Below are 16,387 nucleotides of genomic sequence, written 5' to 3'. Positions count from 1 at the left end.
TAAAAATACACTAGAATAAATATTGCATTCTATCATTTAACTTTATTTTTTTTATTTCTACCATTTTAAATTAGTTTTATTTTCTAGAGTATTTTTTTATTATGGAAGTAGTATTGAAATGCATTATTAATGTGCAGCTTTTGTGTTAAATGCTACATTAAGACTAATTTATGTGTAGTCAGGTAAACTAAGTATTAAAATTAAAATTAAAAACAAAATAAAAATAAATTATCCCATTAGGGTAGTAGGCATAATAGGATGAGCAGAAGTTAATTGAGTATTACCTAGGGCACATAAGTAAGATAGAATATTGATAAGGTTGTAAAACACATGAAAATAGAGATTTTTAACTTCATTTAAAAGTGACAAGAAAATTGCCATCGAGTTGTGAAAATTGCTTTCCTTTTAAGCTTATAGTTCAATTTGACAAATTCTTCATATTTTTAATCACTTATTTTCTAGACTTTCTTCTGAAATAATTCCTTCTTTGTTTTCTCCCTTAGAACAAAGGTCATATTTAAAGTCATATTAATGTATCTACATTCCATCTGGCCCTGTATCAGATTAAGTTCCTCTCAAACATGATTATGATGAACTTATTTTAAAAATGTTTTCTTTCTTCAGAACAGAGGAAAATATAATGCAAGAACATCAAACATACCTCCCAATTATTTTTATGAAGCAGAACATTTAAAATCACAAAATCAACTCCAAAAAAGCATACTTTTTTTTTTCTAGATACAGCTAAATGTTGGTAAATTTGCAGTAATACATTCTGTCACATAAACACTTTTGATAGATCAGGTTAATTTTTATATTTTCACATCCAGGCCTCTGGAGGAAAAATAAAATATTTTTTTCAAAATGTACAAAACTGCCTTGCACATTGTCCTGTAAAGGTGGCTTTCCTGCCCCAGCAGCTGTTTTAACTGTGTCACAATGCAGAGCTGTGTGAGCAGAAATTTTAAGATCAGAATTGATCAATAATCACTGATCTCAGTTATAATCATAAGGTTAGACAAATAGTAGTTGCCTGAATGAATTATAATCAGAATTCTTTAAGTTTAATCCAGAAAAAGATTAAAAAATGAGTGATTGCTTTGTACTTTCTTTTTTTTTTTTTTTAGTTTTTATTAATTAATTTTTGTTACAGATGTTTCTCCTTTTTCCCCCACTGATTCCCCCTTCCCCCTCCCTCCCTGCCCTTTCCCCAGTTTGTTGTCCATGTCCACTGTTCATGCATACATGCATATAAGTTCTGTGGTTTATCTCTCCCCCACCACTCTGCTCTTCTGGGGATTGTCAGTCTGTACCCCACTTCCACGTCCCTGGGACTACTCCATTCCTCAGACTGTTATGTTCATTATATTCCACAAATAAGTGAGATCATATGAAACTTGTCTTTCTCTGTTTGGCTTGTTTCACTTAGGATGATACTTTCCAGGTCCCTCCATGTAGTCTCAAAGGATAAGAGATCTTTCTTTCTTACTGCTACGTATTACTCCATTGTGTATATGTACCACAGCTTTTTTATCCATTCGTCTACTGATGGACACTTGGAATGTTTCCAGTACTTTTATTTTTTTTTTAAAAAGTTGTCAGTTGGGTATTCTATTATGTACACCCCAAATAACTCTGTTAGACCAAATATTGAATCTAAAAAAAAAAAGAGGCAATATTATAATCAACTGCACATAGAAGGCAAGAAAGAAAAACAAGTCTTTGTCAATGTATGGGTTAAAGCATCAGGTCAGGATTTACTAAAGGAAGAACAAAGTTGGTGTGCATAGGGAATCCATGGTTATTTTATGTCTCTCTCTACCCATTTTACTATTTTTTCTTTTCACCAACTCTTTACATGGATCAGAATCAATGCAAAAGATAACATATTGTAAAACAGACCAAGTAAGGATTGAAGGTAGAAAGAGCTATGTGAAAAGAAAGAAACTTTGAAACTGCTTCTTTGAACACGTCTTGTTACAGAGATAAGAAAGGCCGAGTTTCTTCTGTTTCCTCATTCCAGGAAAGCATGGGGTTGACGGTCAAAACATGCTCTGCCCTGGCCAGTGGAAGAACATTCTTGTACTTAGTGTTAAGAACCTCTTTTTCCTAAATAGAAATGTGGAGACTGAGTAGGGAACTAGGTAAGAAAGAGGACAAATAGATTAAATGATACAGTGTTTGTTCTTCTTTTAGCTTACTTCTCGCCTAGGAAAAGGAATTTCTTGGCTAGGTGATCGGTGTATTTGGTTGGGAAGAAAAGCCCCACTTCTTCCTCTAAACTTTAGCCATTGTTAGTTGTGTACCCTATTATGGTTGTACCTGTACTTTTTAGAGACTTTTGAGGTGATAGGAAACTAGCTAAAAACCAAATTCAAAGAGACTTAGCATTTTACACCACCACCTATCCTACAGCTTCTTCCTTTTCCCAACAGTTATCAAATAAATAATTGAAGAAATTTTTATGATACATCTTGATCAAATACATATATTTACTATAATATGAAATATATATTTTTGATAAAATGTCTAAAGAAAATCTTGTAAGAAACAGAATGAACTATGGATTCAACAATAATAAATAAATGTACAGTTATATGGATCTATAGTTGGATGAATGACCAAATCCAAAACTGCTGCTAAATAGATTGATGTTGATTTGTAAAAAAAAAAAAAAAAGTCTCTAAACACATGCTAACAGAGGCTTTTCTGTTCCACATAACAGTTCCTGGGACAGAGATGGCATGTGAGTGGATTTGGTTGTGAAACTAATTTAGAATATATTAGTCGTAAGTATATTAGATGACAGAATAGATAAGAAATAGTATTGATAAGTTAGGTGAACCGAAGTGAGTTAAATGAAATATAATGAGAATAAATATAAAGTATCAGGCTTAGTTCCAAAGAAACAACTGCAAAAACATGAAAAGAAGAAAATGTCTTTACACCAGTATTTGTAAAAAAAAAAAAAATACACGAGTTCTGGGTGACTGCAGCTTTTATATGATTCTGTTGCATGGTGTGAAAAATGCAAATGTGATCTTAGACTATATTAACATAAATACAGAATACAGAGTGCAGAATTGTATGGTCCCACTGTAACCTCAGACTGAAAATGCAGTTAGGGTAAAATCCAATTTGCAAGCTAGATTTTTAAAGAAATGCCATCCAAAATAAAATACATTTAGAAGAAAATGGCCAGTTTCAGAGAATATTTTACTATAATAAATAAATAAATACAAAAAGAGAGTTTTTTTTTATAAGTATTTAAAGTACCTTGCTCTAGAATTATGAATATTAGATGTATATCACACAATTCCAGAGGGAAAAAATGAGGTGCAATAAAAAGGAAATATGGACAGTGGTTCCACCTAAGTACAGAAAAATTTACATGTTCAAGATGATAATGGGGTGGATTCTGTATTTGTTTGGGCTTTTGAAAAGCAGACAAAAAGTTGTAATGGGAATGTAAGAGATGTAATGGGGGCAATGCCTGTGAAAGATAATGGGGAGTCAACACTAGGAGCATGTAGGAAGAGCAAACGGTAAAGCAGGTCTGTCTCCCCTGAAAGGGGAGAGGTAGGGAAGGAGAATTGAGTTGCAGTATAGATCTTAGAAAATCTCAGCCACAGCGCTTCTTGGCCTTTTGGGTAAGATCAAGTGTAGTGTCTGTTCTTGTCAGTTTAATATCTGATATGTCCTCTATCCGAGGACAAGATATTGGATGGGTTTTGGGGATTGGAGATGGACTAGGAGCTTGCTCCATCCACTCCACACATCGACTTGATATTGCAGTACTTCTGGGAATGGTGCACCCCTCTAGAGGGAAGAAAAAAAGAAAATTTCAGCCACGATAAGGGAGAGTCCTAGAGTTAGAAGAGTCATGAGAGGAGTTGCATTTGGGAAGATGGGAAGGTAGGGCAGGTCTCTAGGACCCCTAGTTATTGGCTAAGTGCAGCCCCAGTAGGGTGTGGCTTCAATATGAACTGGCAATTCCCAAAGTATAACATTTGAAGACTGCCTAATAACTGAACTTGCATGGGAGTTGGATAATCTTTCATCTTGTAAAAGAAACCCCTACTAATTTACAATATGCTCCATTTGAGTGACCATCACGGAAACGATACTAATCCATCTACATCAGTTAGGTCTTTCAGAAAACAAATGCAAGCACTAGGTGAGTAGTAAAGATATATAGGAAGCAGCACCTGTGAAAGGAAGAGGCAGCCAGTAGAAATATGTAGGGGGAACCAACAGACCATGCAGATCTGATGAAGTCTCTAATAGCTAAACCCAAAAACTCTAGAGAAAAGACTGCCCACCAGAGGAGTCCTGTATTGGGTGGAAATGGCAAGACCCTTTTAGCACATTTTTACTTATCCATTGCCTGGAACCATCATAAGAAATCTGACCTAAGCTCAGATGTTGAGGAATTAATACGCATAGGCTATCAGCTAACCGTACTTGTAGTATGTTCTTTATTGAAGAAGGATCTGGGTGCTATATAGTCTTCTGTTTGCCCCATAACTTCACCTCTTCACTAGTGTTCAGTCAGAAACTCCTCCAGTGTTCCAGTGGTTGTCTTTACCTAGATGTACATTTAAAGAGAGAGATTAGTAAGACTAATGACAGCTCTCATTCCTGTAGTTAGCACTGGAACAGCAACTCATTGTATTCCTCCACCACTATTCATTCTAATTTTCACTTATCCTCATCTATCACTTCTGCTGGTGCTTTGACTGACTCAGGGCTGTAACAAAAGTCTTAATTTTAAGGATCAAATCTCTTAATAATCATATCCTTCTGAAACAGGAGTTCCTATCTTTGTCCACTCATACTCAAAATGGGCATAGGTAGAGCTAATGGACAGCCCAGTGCATCACCTGCACTTCCCATGTATTCCTCACTGCCATGATGCTCTAACAGTAGCACTATCTTTTTTGTTAGACAGGGTCAGTTCGCCCTGCAAACATGGTGATTTCTTTTCTTGCCTACTGGCCTGCTAGGAAAAGCACATTTTCTTCAAGACCTCTATCCCAGCAGAGCCCAGAGTTCTGGAAATGGGAAGTATACATTCACCATTGGGTACCCTCACCTCATGGTTCCTGGGTCTATGGAATGTTCCCACTGAGGATGCAGTTATATCCAGATATCTCTAATTCAGTGAGAATGGAACTCTATCCTCAGAGTATTGCCTCAAAACTGCTATTTCAGATGTACCGTTAGCAGATCATTCCAACTCTATTAGTACTGCTGTTTCTCAATAGTGCCATTTGCAATATGAGTCCATCTGAACTGTCTTCATTTTGATTGAGGTGCCCCTCTTATACTCAGTTGTAGGGTATTTCATGGCTATGGACTCATGCTCCATAAGCTCTGGAATAATGCTCTTGGTTGAGGATCAGCAAATAAGCAAAGCAAATCTATACTTGAAATAAATATCCATCCTATGAGAGCAAATCAATAGCAATTCCAGGACATTAAGAGACAGTCGATCTCCTGGAGATCATACCAGGCACACTGTGTTGCTCTCTGTTGTACAATTAGAAGTAGCAAAGCCAGATCAACCTTGTTAAGAAGGAGTTCCTGAATATCCTTCATCTCTGCTGCAGTGCACACATAACTTGTGTGCTCATTTTGCCAGCATTAAGTATCTGCTGCTAAAATATGGTTAACATCACCTGGCTGGGTCATGGATATATGTTTGGTTGTGCAGTACTTCTGTAGTAGTCATTTTCTGTTGTATATTAATGTTATACAAAGATCATCATAGTTTGTCCCCATTGCCATCTATCAGTCAATATGCCTCTACCTCAGGCCTCCTGTCTTTGACTTTCCAGTCTCTTTCCTCTTGAACAACTATCCTCATTAAGCACTACTCTCAACTTCACCCACTCCTTTAAACAATGTGTATAACTGGTCCACCAGCCAAAGCTTTAACCATTGGAATGATTTTTCCTTTTATGTGTCTTTCAAGGCTATAAATGAGCCTACAATGCAGCCATTCTTTAGTATATACTTGAACCAATGTATTTAACTAACCCACAGATAAACACAAGCTGGTAATTTTTTTTTATCTACCTCCAGGTGATCTTAAGGGATTTCTTATGTAAACATTAGTGCGACATGAGTTAAGAGTGATGTCGTGACATGGGAATCCTGGTGACTTGCTCACGTCCTCTAGTCCTGCTTGTGCTCCGTTCTAAATGTTTTACTTTTATTCGTAAATTAATTATCTACTGAACCTGCCTATTTGGAAGGTCTGATAGGATACAAGACATGATGTATAGTGCCAGACACAATTCAGTTGTATCTTACTGTAAAGCATTCTGACTCTATCAAGGAATGGGTGCGTGCCAACAGCTTTTTATTTTTTAAAGACATGTAACTTTCTGTTTCAATGACATGGCATTAACCTATAACCCCATGGATTTATGCTCTGCTCCTGCAATAGGGCTTACTATAAACTCTACAGTGCATCTTCTGCTACCACTGATTCTTCCAACACTTCACATATAGTTGGGGTGCTGCTTGTACCACTGCATGTACCTCCCAGAGTCCTTCCTTGCTCTAGGTCTCACTCATAGCAAGTAGCTTTCCATAACACCTGGTATATAGGCCGGGGAAGTAGTCTTAATGGTGGAATGTATCACCTCCAGAATCTTAAGATACTTACTAGGTGTTATCCATTGTTCTTTATGATAGAGAATGAAAGATGCAACAATTTTTGTTTGTTTGTTTCAGAGATGATTTTTAACTATTTGGACCTCTGAAGATAGTACTGAAATGGCACATCCTTGATATTCACAGGGTGCATTTTCCACACTCTGGAATTCATATATTTTGTTAAGGACTCCATCATGCCAGTCACCTATTGATCATGCTGTCCATTCTTCATGATAACATCAATACATTGGATCAATGTGATGTTCTACACAAGAATGATTTCAAGACTGACACAGCATATGCTATTGGAACCACTACCTGCGGTCTTGTGGTAGTATACAAAATCCCTCTGGTTTCTGCAGGGACCAGATTTGTGAATCAAATGGAGACATTACGAAGACCCTTTCCTCTTCATTCTTTACATCTTTATGTTTGCACTAATCTCTACCATCTTGATACACTATGCATTATTATTTTTTATTTACTATCTTGGCTGGAAGAAATCTTAGAAACTTCCACTTGTCCTTTTCTATTATGATAACTCTTACTACATAGGCCAAGCTCTCAATGAGGAGATTACTATGCAGTACAACATTTTTAGTTATAGATTCATAGACAGAGGTCATGACCACCAGGCAGATTATCTAAACCAGTTACCCTACTAAATTCTGGATTTGGGCAAGGTTTTTATTTTATTTTATTCTGGAGCAGAAGAACCATGGAGACAGGGGGACATAATACCTCATGTGTCTGAGAATCAGTGCCAACTCAGACCCTGTGTTCAATAGCTCTTAAATTGTCATATGATTTTCATTGAACATTGCACTGTCATCCATGCAAGTAGATATAGACACTTAGAAAAGTATAATTATTAAAGTATCTTGTTGCTATGGTGCTTCTGGCTCTTTCTTCTTATGGACCTGGAAATCACTTCAGTTATATGTTCAAAAGATCAAAACTATGGAAACTGTATTATGACTATTACTAGGTTATTTCTCTTGACCTCCTGTTCCCTCATTACTGCTTTATTTAATCATCTGTAACATTATGGTGGCATTACACAGTATCCGTTTTAGCTACCTATTGCTTTTACTCCTAGAGATGCCATGTTTCATTATCAGGTTCCATAACACCCTGCAGCTTAAACTCCTCTTGGCTGTCACTCTGATCTTGACAGTCATTACAAAAATTGCATCTCCCCGAGGCTTGTGGTAGTCCTACCCTTTGCTATTAATCATCCAAACTCTGTGACCTTTCCTGCTCTCAGGTCTAACCTGCCAAGAGTTGCTACTGAACTTCCTAATGATGCTGGTGTCACTCTTACCAGTGTATCCTTGATGGCCTTGGTAAGTGGTCCTCTGGGCCTTTTCATGATACAAAATTATCTGGTGGGTCTTGTGGCCTCATTTAATATATCTAGTCTAGTATGTGTATTCCCCTCATTTGTTTTTCTTTTTTTCCTCCTCCACCACCTGCTATAGCAATTAAAGCTTTTTAGCTTTATACATTCTGGGCACTCATTTTCTTCAGGCTTCTTGGAGCCAACTTGGCAGTGAGTCTGCACGCACTACTGCCGTCCTTATTAGGTTGCTAAATACTGTATGCTGAGAGGACTCCCTTACAAATGAGTTAGACAAACTGCAAGGTATGAGGCAGCATTCTCCACAAGACTGCTTTCACTTCAGACACCAGCCATAATGTTGGGGGTCCCCAGGGTCACTTTCACTTCAAACTAGTTGGTTACAAGACTTCAGGCCCCAACAGACTCCCTTAGGTTCAATAATTGACTATGATGACTTACAGAACTCCTTGAGAGATACACTCATAGCAATGCTCATAGCAGGCAAAGGGTACACATTAGAACCAGACAGATGAGATGGATAGGGTAGAATCTGCGAGTGTCCAAACTGGAAGTTATTGCTGTGCTCCGGGACATGTTATCGTCGCATCATTCAAGTGTGACAATACTCAGAGAGTATCACTAACTAGGGGATCTCACCCAAGCCTTTAGTGTCCAGTTGTTGTTGGGGTTCAATCACACATTCTTTGTGTCTGAACTGTCGTCTCCAGCTCCACCTCCTTTCATGCTTGCCCCAAAGGTGAGTCACCACTTCCTTGGAGGTCTGAATTGATAGGGCCTGGTTCAAAGCCCCATCATAAATCACATTGTTAGATTGTCCTAAGGCCAAAGCCCCCAGGAAAACAAAAACACTCCTTTCAGGCAGAAAATTCTGGGTTACTAGAAATTATCTAATGGTACCTGAAGGCAAAGGCCAGAACACTCTTTGGGTAAATAAAATTCTTTGCTATACACCTCCATGTTGCTAACGTCACCCTTCACCTGTCTTATATTCCAGCCTGCTTGACCACGCACACTCCTAATCCAGGCCCATGGGTGCTTCGTTGCTCTAACGTCGGGCTGCTGCCAGGCTTTTCCATTCCTTTTGGGAATAGTCCTTTTCCATCCTTCTCTGGTCCCACCTGCCCCAGACTGCGGTATACTGTGGCGTAACCCTGGTAATTAACCAGGAATACAGAAGAGGAGATAGGTGTAGATATCTAGGGAGACCCTTTTTTTTCTGAAAGATTTCCCTTCATAGGGGGAGTGTTGGCTCCCACTAGGCAAAGAGGGACCATGACTGAGGGTAGTTTGGGGAACAAAATTTTCTCATATGATGTACCAGGATTCCAGGTTTTGCCAAACAATATTCTAACTTTAGTATGTAAAATCTTCCTTGGTTGAGTGTTCAGTCACTTTTAATTTTCTCATCTCCTTACGTAGAAGAAAAGGGCATCTTTGCAATCTACCAAAGAGGTTGTCTGGACTTCACACTTAGTTTCTTAGGCCCTTAGGTTTTCACAATCCCACAAAAGGGTGGCAATGCAACTTTATAATAACTGTCTGATTCCACTTTCCTGTTTGCGTTGTTTTCTGTGATTTTCGAAGGTCAGGATTATTACAATGGTTAGGGAGTTTTCCCTGGCAGAAAGTTTTTAAAGTCAACACCTGTGAAGACATTACAGACTGGGTACCCTCTGTCAGAGAATCACTTGTGCCCTGAGCCAGGGTTTCTGGTGTCTGGTGGCTAGTGGGGGCAGCAGCTCCAAAAATGTGTCTTTCCATCTGCTCATCCAGACTTCACTCCCGTGTAATCTGCTCCTTTGGGAAATAGTCTCTGAGATGAAGTTAGAAGTAAAACATATTACGAAGATTAACATCTGAAAAATGAAAATGGAAAAAGCAGGATTAAGCATGAAAGCAGTCAAAACATGAGGTAGGAATGACAAAGAGTTTGTGGGCCAATGGGGAGTTACAGAACAAAACAGTTCTCCTTAGTGGAGTCTTACCTGGGGAAAAGTGGCAAGACCGTTGGACTCCTGGTCATCGTGTAGGAACATCCCACAAAGAGCATGATCTTGGCTCACAGGACCTGAAGAGGCAGACCTGACGGAGTCAACAGCTCAAAGCTGTCAGCTAACTCCACTCATCAAGTCCCTCCTGAAGGGTATCTGAGTCGCACATCTCCAAATCCATTTCATGTCAACCACTTTATGTAGGATGCGGTGACTTACACTGGATTTTGGTAGGACTATTTTTTGTTGTTGTTTCTGTCCTTCTATTTTTAGAAAGAAAAAACTATAAGCAGTAAAATTGGGTAGTATGAGCTAAAAGGTAATAAACATAAAAATGTTACATACAGCTCTCGAGTATAATGCTAGTCACATGAAAGATTATATGTAGCAACAAAAAATGCAATAAAAATATTAACTATGTCTTTAAAAGGTAAAAGTTTAGGTTTTGGAATATTGAAATTATTTTAATATATCTCATTCTTTATGAACATTTGCAGCTTTTGCAAATATATAAATATGTTTTAGATAGATAAATAGATAACACAAGATAGATCTAGATACACTCCTCAACACTATATTGGCTCCTAAGGCAGCATACCCTCTGAAGTCAGACATTCTGCATTCCAGTCCTTCCACACTTGCTGGCCATCTTTGATGAGTTACTTAACTACTCTGTTCTTTTGTTTCCTCATTTATAAAATGGAGAACATAACAATAATGCTTAACACAAATTTGTCTTATGTGGAGTACATGTTTTAGGGGTTTCAAATAGTGTATGCATGAACTGTAGAATATTACTATTTTGGCAACTTTTTTTAGGGTGAAATGTTAGAATATTGAAGTTTTTAGACCAAAGTTTGACCTGCTTCTTAGATTTGTAACTTGAAAGAAATAAGCTAATATCCATGAATTTTTATTCAATATCTTCACACTGGGAATAATCATGGAGAGTTTGCAGGATTTTAGAGAACGTTGGACAAGTGAATCCATGTAAGTTTTTTAGTAAAATACTATAATAAGCCTTGATGATGATAACTTTTATTTGCAAAATTTATGGAGTGAAATAACTTACAGCAAGTAAACCTCATGGAATATTTTCTTGTAGTTAAACTGGAACTTAATCATCTTCATCCCTACCATTAATTACCGTTACCATCTTCAGCGTTATCAACATTGTTATCTTCACTCCTAATTTTATACTTTTAGCCAGACTTAACCACTACACTTATGCAAGGAATTTTCTGAAACACACAAATCAATCACTTTTTCTGAGAAAATGACTACAAAAATTTCAGTTCCCAGTTGATCCTCTAATTCATTTTTATTTCAAAAAAGATTACTCATGTTTGAAACAATATATTCCAACCTTAAATTACAGTTTCCTTTGCATGTGCTTAATTTTCTAACTTTATTCCATTGGGTCAAAGAGATAAGAGAGATAAAATATAGTCATTTAACTAGAAGCTGTGCACACATGTATTTAAATGATGTAAGTAATTATTATTAAGAATAGTTCATTCTCATATTTGGCTTAGGAAATAAGTATTTTCAATTTTCTTCAATTACCTTGATTACATGAAAGATGTCATTACTAGAATAAGATCAAGCAATTTTATATTGTATTGTTTGCTTACTCCATAGAATATTCACCACTTCTGGGTTTGTCTTGGATATCTAAAATATTGAAAAAAAGTGACTATCCTTACAACAAGGAAAGATATTATCCAGGCAGAAAATCAACGACTTTTCAAAACTCATATTAGAGCAAAGGTCAAAGGACAAACGAATAGTTGCTTACCTAGAGCAGAAGCTGACAGACACCATAAAAGCCTGTGGGAACATTAAACTAGAAGATGTGATGAATTGCTAGAGGCTGAATGAGAGTTTGTATGAGAGTGTGCAGCTCCTGGGGACTGTGCTGATGGGGCACCCCGCTCATTTGCATGCTTTTTCCTCTAGAAAATACCAAGGTGTCACAAAGAAGTTCCAGAGAGATCCTGAGAACGCTCTCCCTGCAATGTTGGTTGGGGAGAAGAGCAGCCATTGGAAATCCATCTGAACACTTCGTTATGAAACAAAGGCTTCATCTGCAAGGAATGTCACAGGACTCGGACAGAGTACTGAAGCGTGCTTGTGGGACAGGGGGAGGGAAAATGGAGCAGAAGATGGTGTGGTATGTAGCTTAATTTTAATCCATATGTTTCATATAAATTCACTTTCAATTGTATTTGTTATGAGTCAATTACAAATGTATACACGATACATTTTGGATTATATGTGTGGATATGTGCTTTGCATATCATTTCTGTTGATTTTCACTTAGCTTAATACTTTGTGAATACTGTTTAATGATATTCAAAATTATTTCAAATACTTCTATACATAGATACATGAATTTGGCTATATCTTGAAGGATATCTAAGTTTTTTGTTTGTTTGTTTTGCCCTTTTAGCTTTTTCAGTTTTATCTCTTATAAATAAGAAATTTACTGAAAATAGTTAACTTAAAGACAATGAATGCTTATTAAATGTTATCTAACCACTCCTTATCCTTAGAGTAAATCTTATAATTGGAATCATTAGATTTAGACTCTCTTGTAGACTTTTGTGCTATATTTTCCAAATTGCTTTTCAGAAACTTTATAGCAAATTGCATTCATCTTAGCAGTGAATTAGAGCTCCATTTATCTGAAACCTGGTCAATAAAACATATGTAATTTATGTATTTTAATCTGGAACCCCTCTTTCCCCACTCCCCCACACAATGAACAAAAGTGATATTCAGTGAAAATAAATAATCTTGAAGTCTTATATTTTAATTAGTTTGTGAATTAACAGTCATTGAAGTGTTTGACATGACTAAATATACATTTAAAAAACTAATAATAGTGTATTTTTGTATCAATAAGGATACATCTACTTTAATCTTACGAGCTTTTTTCTACAACATTTGTCATTGATATTATATCTGTCTTATCTGAACAATGTCTTCTCCAGATTTTGCCTCTCCTGTTTCATTTTTTAAAAATGGCAGACAGCATGTCTACCAGCTAGATTTAATTCCTAATAGGCTATAAAATGTGAGCCTTAAATTTGATAGTCATAGTATACATTAAAATATTTATTTAGTTTAGCTTTTCTGGTAATGACTGCTGTGCAAACCTGGGTAATTACTCTGAACTGACCCACTGTGAAGAAATTGTGCTTTGACAATCAATTGTGCTGAGTGGATATTGGATCCCCCCATCAGAAGTTGGAGAGTGCCACTATCCCAATAGTGCAAACTGATTTACTGATGAGATTCATCCATTTCAGAGAAATGTTTAACTCCATTTTAAATTCTAGGATAGGAGACACCAGTTATATTTGGGGAGAAATCACAACTAAGGTCTTCAACACTGTGATGCCCCCAATATATGATTGCTTCCTTCTACTTGACTCCCTCTCAGTGTATGGAACCTACTATTTGAAGAAAGACATAAGTATGTTACAGCCCTGGGAAAGTATTTTCAGAAGTAATCTGTAATTTTTAAAAGTTTAAACCACCTACTGATGTTGTGGTGTCAAGGACCAGTGATTCCAACGGCTGTTATTTGTGATCACAAGTGATCATCACAGACTGGACTGTTACGGGCTTCCTACGACACACAGATATGAGCTGGAAAGTCTATGGGAAATTCAATACGTCAAGTCTCTTCTGACTTCATTCTTAACCATTTGGTAAAGAAGAGTTGTAATTTTTTATTCCACAAGTACCTATTATGTAATGCAGAAAAAAAAAAAAAAACTAGTTTCAGAAACATCTAAAAGATTTGACAGATTATGGGTATCATATACTAAAATTACTTTGGAGATCGTGTAGTCTAGCCCTTCTGTGGTAAATGAGAAAGTAGGGCTGTGAGGTTACATGGTATGCCTGTATCTCTAGACAATGGCATCTAACTGTTTTCTTTGGAAACTCATCATCCCTTTTGAAATTTCCATTCTTAAATGCTTTTGCTGACTTTCACAATTCTTTTCCCTTTTTACTTAGTTGATATGAAGTTTTTCTTCAGTTATTTTACTCCTAACATTTAGCATTGTTTCTCTAAAATTGTGTGAAATAATGTACAAGAATAAAAACTGATGAGTCCTAATTCTGAACAACCAAGAGAAGGGATTAATATTTTTTTACTCTCTCTTATAACCATTTACCCATTTTACACAGGAACATGAAAATATCATGAAAAATGGAAATTAAAAAAAAAAACAAAAAACTTTTATTACCCACAGAAAATCTATGTAGGTGATTATACTCTATCTTCACAGGGGAGTGCACATAAAAGGGAATAATCGCTCTTATCCCCAGGCAATCAAGAAGAATTCTTTGTCATTTTTTATTTTCTTGGATAAGTAGCTCAATGCTCTATCAGAGGAGCCAATAGCTCTTTAGTCAGAGTGACTCACTCAAACAGGGCTAATTTATCTAATTCTTTCACAGTGTACATAAATAGAGATAACACAAATTTGTATTTTTAATTGATGAGATAGACATTAATATACTTTATGTAAAATGAATACTTTTGTCTTTTCAGTAAAATTTATTGTGCATTCTTATTTCTTGCAATTGAACAATCCTCTATCCACTTGAGAAGTTAAATATTAATATGTAGCTTTTGACTAATAACTATGAATAGGTTTTTTTCATTCAACTTTTTTAATGTAATTCATTCAACAGAAATATTAAAATGCAATCTAATGTTCACATAATATTTAATAACTAGTTTGAAATATTTGTGTCTCATAAATTTTAGCAAGAATAAACATAATTTATACAAATTCATCTAAATAATATTCTGATCTCAATTTATATTAAATAAAATATTTTCCTCAAATTATAAGGGAAATGATTATGATAAAATTCAAAATTCCCAAATATATAAAACTCAATCCCAGGCAAAATGAAACATTTTTTAAATTGTTTGATAGTTTTACAAATGTTCCATTTGTGGTGGCTAGTATGATCTATTCTCCAGAGGTTGCTGAATACACTTTTTCCATTACTACTACAGAAATAGTGTCAAGTTTTTCAAACATCATGGAGTATAAGAATAGAAAAAAATTTACCTCATTATCAGTTCAGGGTTTTCAGTTTGCCTACTTCTTTTTCATTCCAAAATATTCCAGTATTGAGAAAGTAATTGAATGGAGGTGTTTCTCATCAACTCATTCCGTGTAAAATGATCCCTTTGCTTAATATTGGTATAAAGCTTCTTAACGTCACTGAAAGAAAAACATTACATCACTGAAATAGAAGTGATGGTGATGACTCAAGTAGAGGAAAATAGAGAGAACAAGCAAGAAAGGTTAGACTTACCCAAGATTTCTTTCTGTGGCTCTTTTTGGTGGGAAGGGAGGCAAGAAGGCACTTTATAGACTGAGGAGTGTATGGCAGACTGCTTGTGTCTATTTATAAGCCATGTTAATTTCTAAGTATTCTTGTCTATTTCGTTTATTTCCTGCATAAGCTGTTTGTGTAATTTTTTTTCTTTATATGAGACCAGATCCACTCCTCTATTTATGTTTTTTTTAATTGTTTTCTTTATTGATTTTAGAGAGAGAGGAATGGAGAAGGAGAGAAAGAGAAACATCAATGAGAGAGAACATCGATTGGCCGCCTCCTGCATGCCCCCCACTGAGGATTTGGCCCACAACCTAGCTAGGCATGTGCCCTGACTGGGAATCAAACCTGTGACCTCTTGGTGCATGTGTCAACGCTCAACCACTGAGCCACACCGGCTATTTCTGACTTTTACCTGTTCCATAACATGTGTTCATTCATGAACAGTGAAATGAAAATAACCTTGTCATAGGCACAAGGTACAAACTAATGGTGACTAAATACAGGCAGTGTCGACATGGTGATAGTTTCTCTATGTCAACCAGCACCATTGAGTTATTTTTTTCTTTATTAACACACAAGATTCAATACTCCAGCTCTGTAGACATCAACACACTGTCTTATACTCCTCAGTCCAATTTGTTAGGTTCTTTGCCATGATACATTATTCAATCTTTGAAATGAACGCTTCAATTTGAACCACCTCTCACTTAGGCCCTTGAGAATGGCTCCTTGTGTCTCCTACTTGTGAGCTTTCCCCACAAAACATGAGAAAATCATATTTATAGGTGTCTGTGAAGTTTGAATGATTATTATTTTACCCACTAAGATGAACTTCTCTTAGCTCCTGAAATAGAATGTACTGTTTTTGTCTGTTCCACAGAAATTGTTCAGCCCTTGTGGACACATTTAATGACAGGTCTAAATTCCTCACTCCACTTTAAAGGTATGAATAAAGTCACACTTTACTGCTTCCTAAGATATGAGA

At 36.3% G+C, this 16,387-nt stretch overlaps 1 non-coding gene across 1 annotated transcript; it reads left to right on the top strand.

Moving 5' to 3' along the window:
- Window positions 1–3,630: 3,630 nt before the first annotated feature.
- LOC118643068 lies at window positions 3,631–3,820 on the top strand. The gene has a single exon (XR_004961950.1). It is a non-coding gene; the product is annotated as a U2 spliceosomal RNA (small nuclear RNA).
- Window positions 3,821–16,387: the final 12,567 nt, after the last annotated feature.

This window comes from Molossus molossus, unplaced genomic scaffold, assembly GCF_014108415.1.
Source record: "Molossus molossus isolate mMolMol1 unplaced genomic scaffold, mMolMol1.p scaffold_m16_p_3, whole genome shotgun sequence".
Taxonomy (NCBI): Eukaryota; Metazoa; Chordata; class Mammalia; order Chiroptera; family Molossidae; genus Molossus; species Molossus molossus.
The sequence above is the reverse complement of the archived record's forward strand: the minus strand, read 5'-3'. Positions and strand labels throughout refer to the sequence as shown.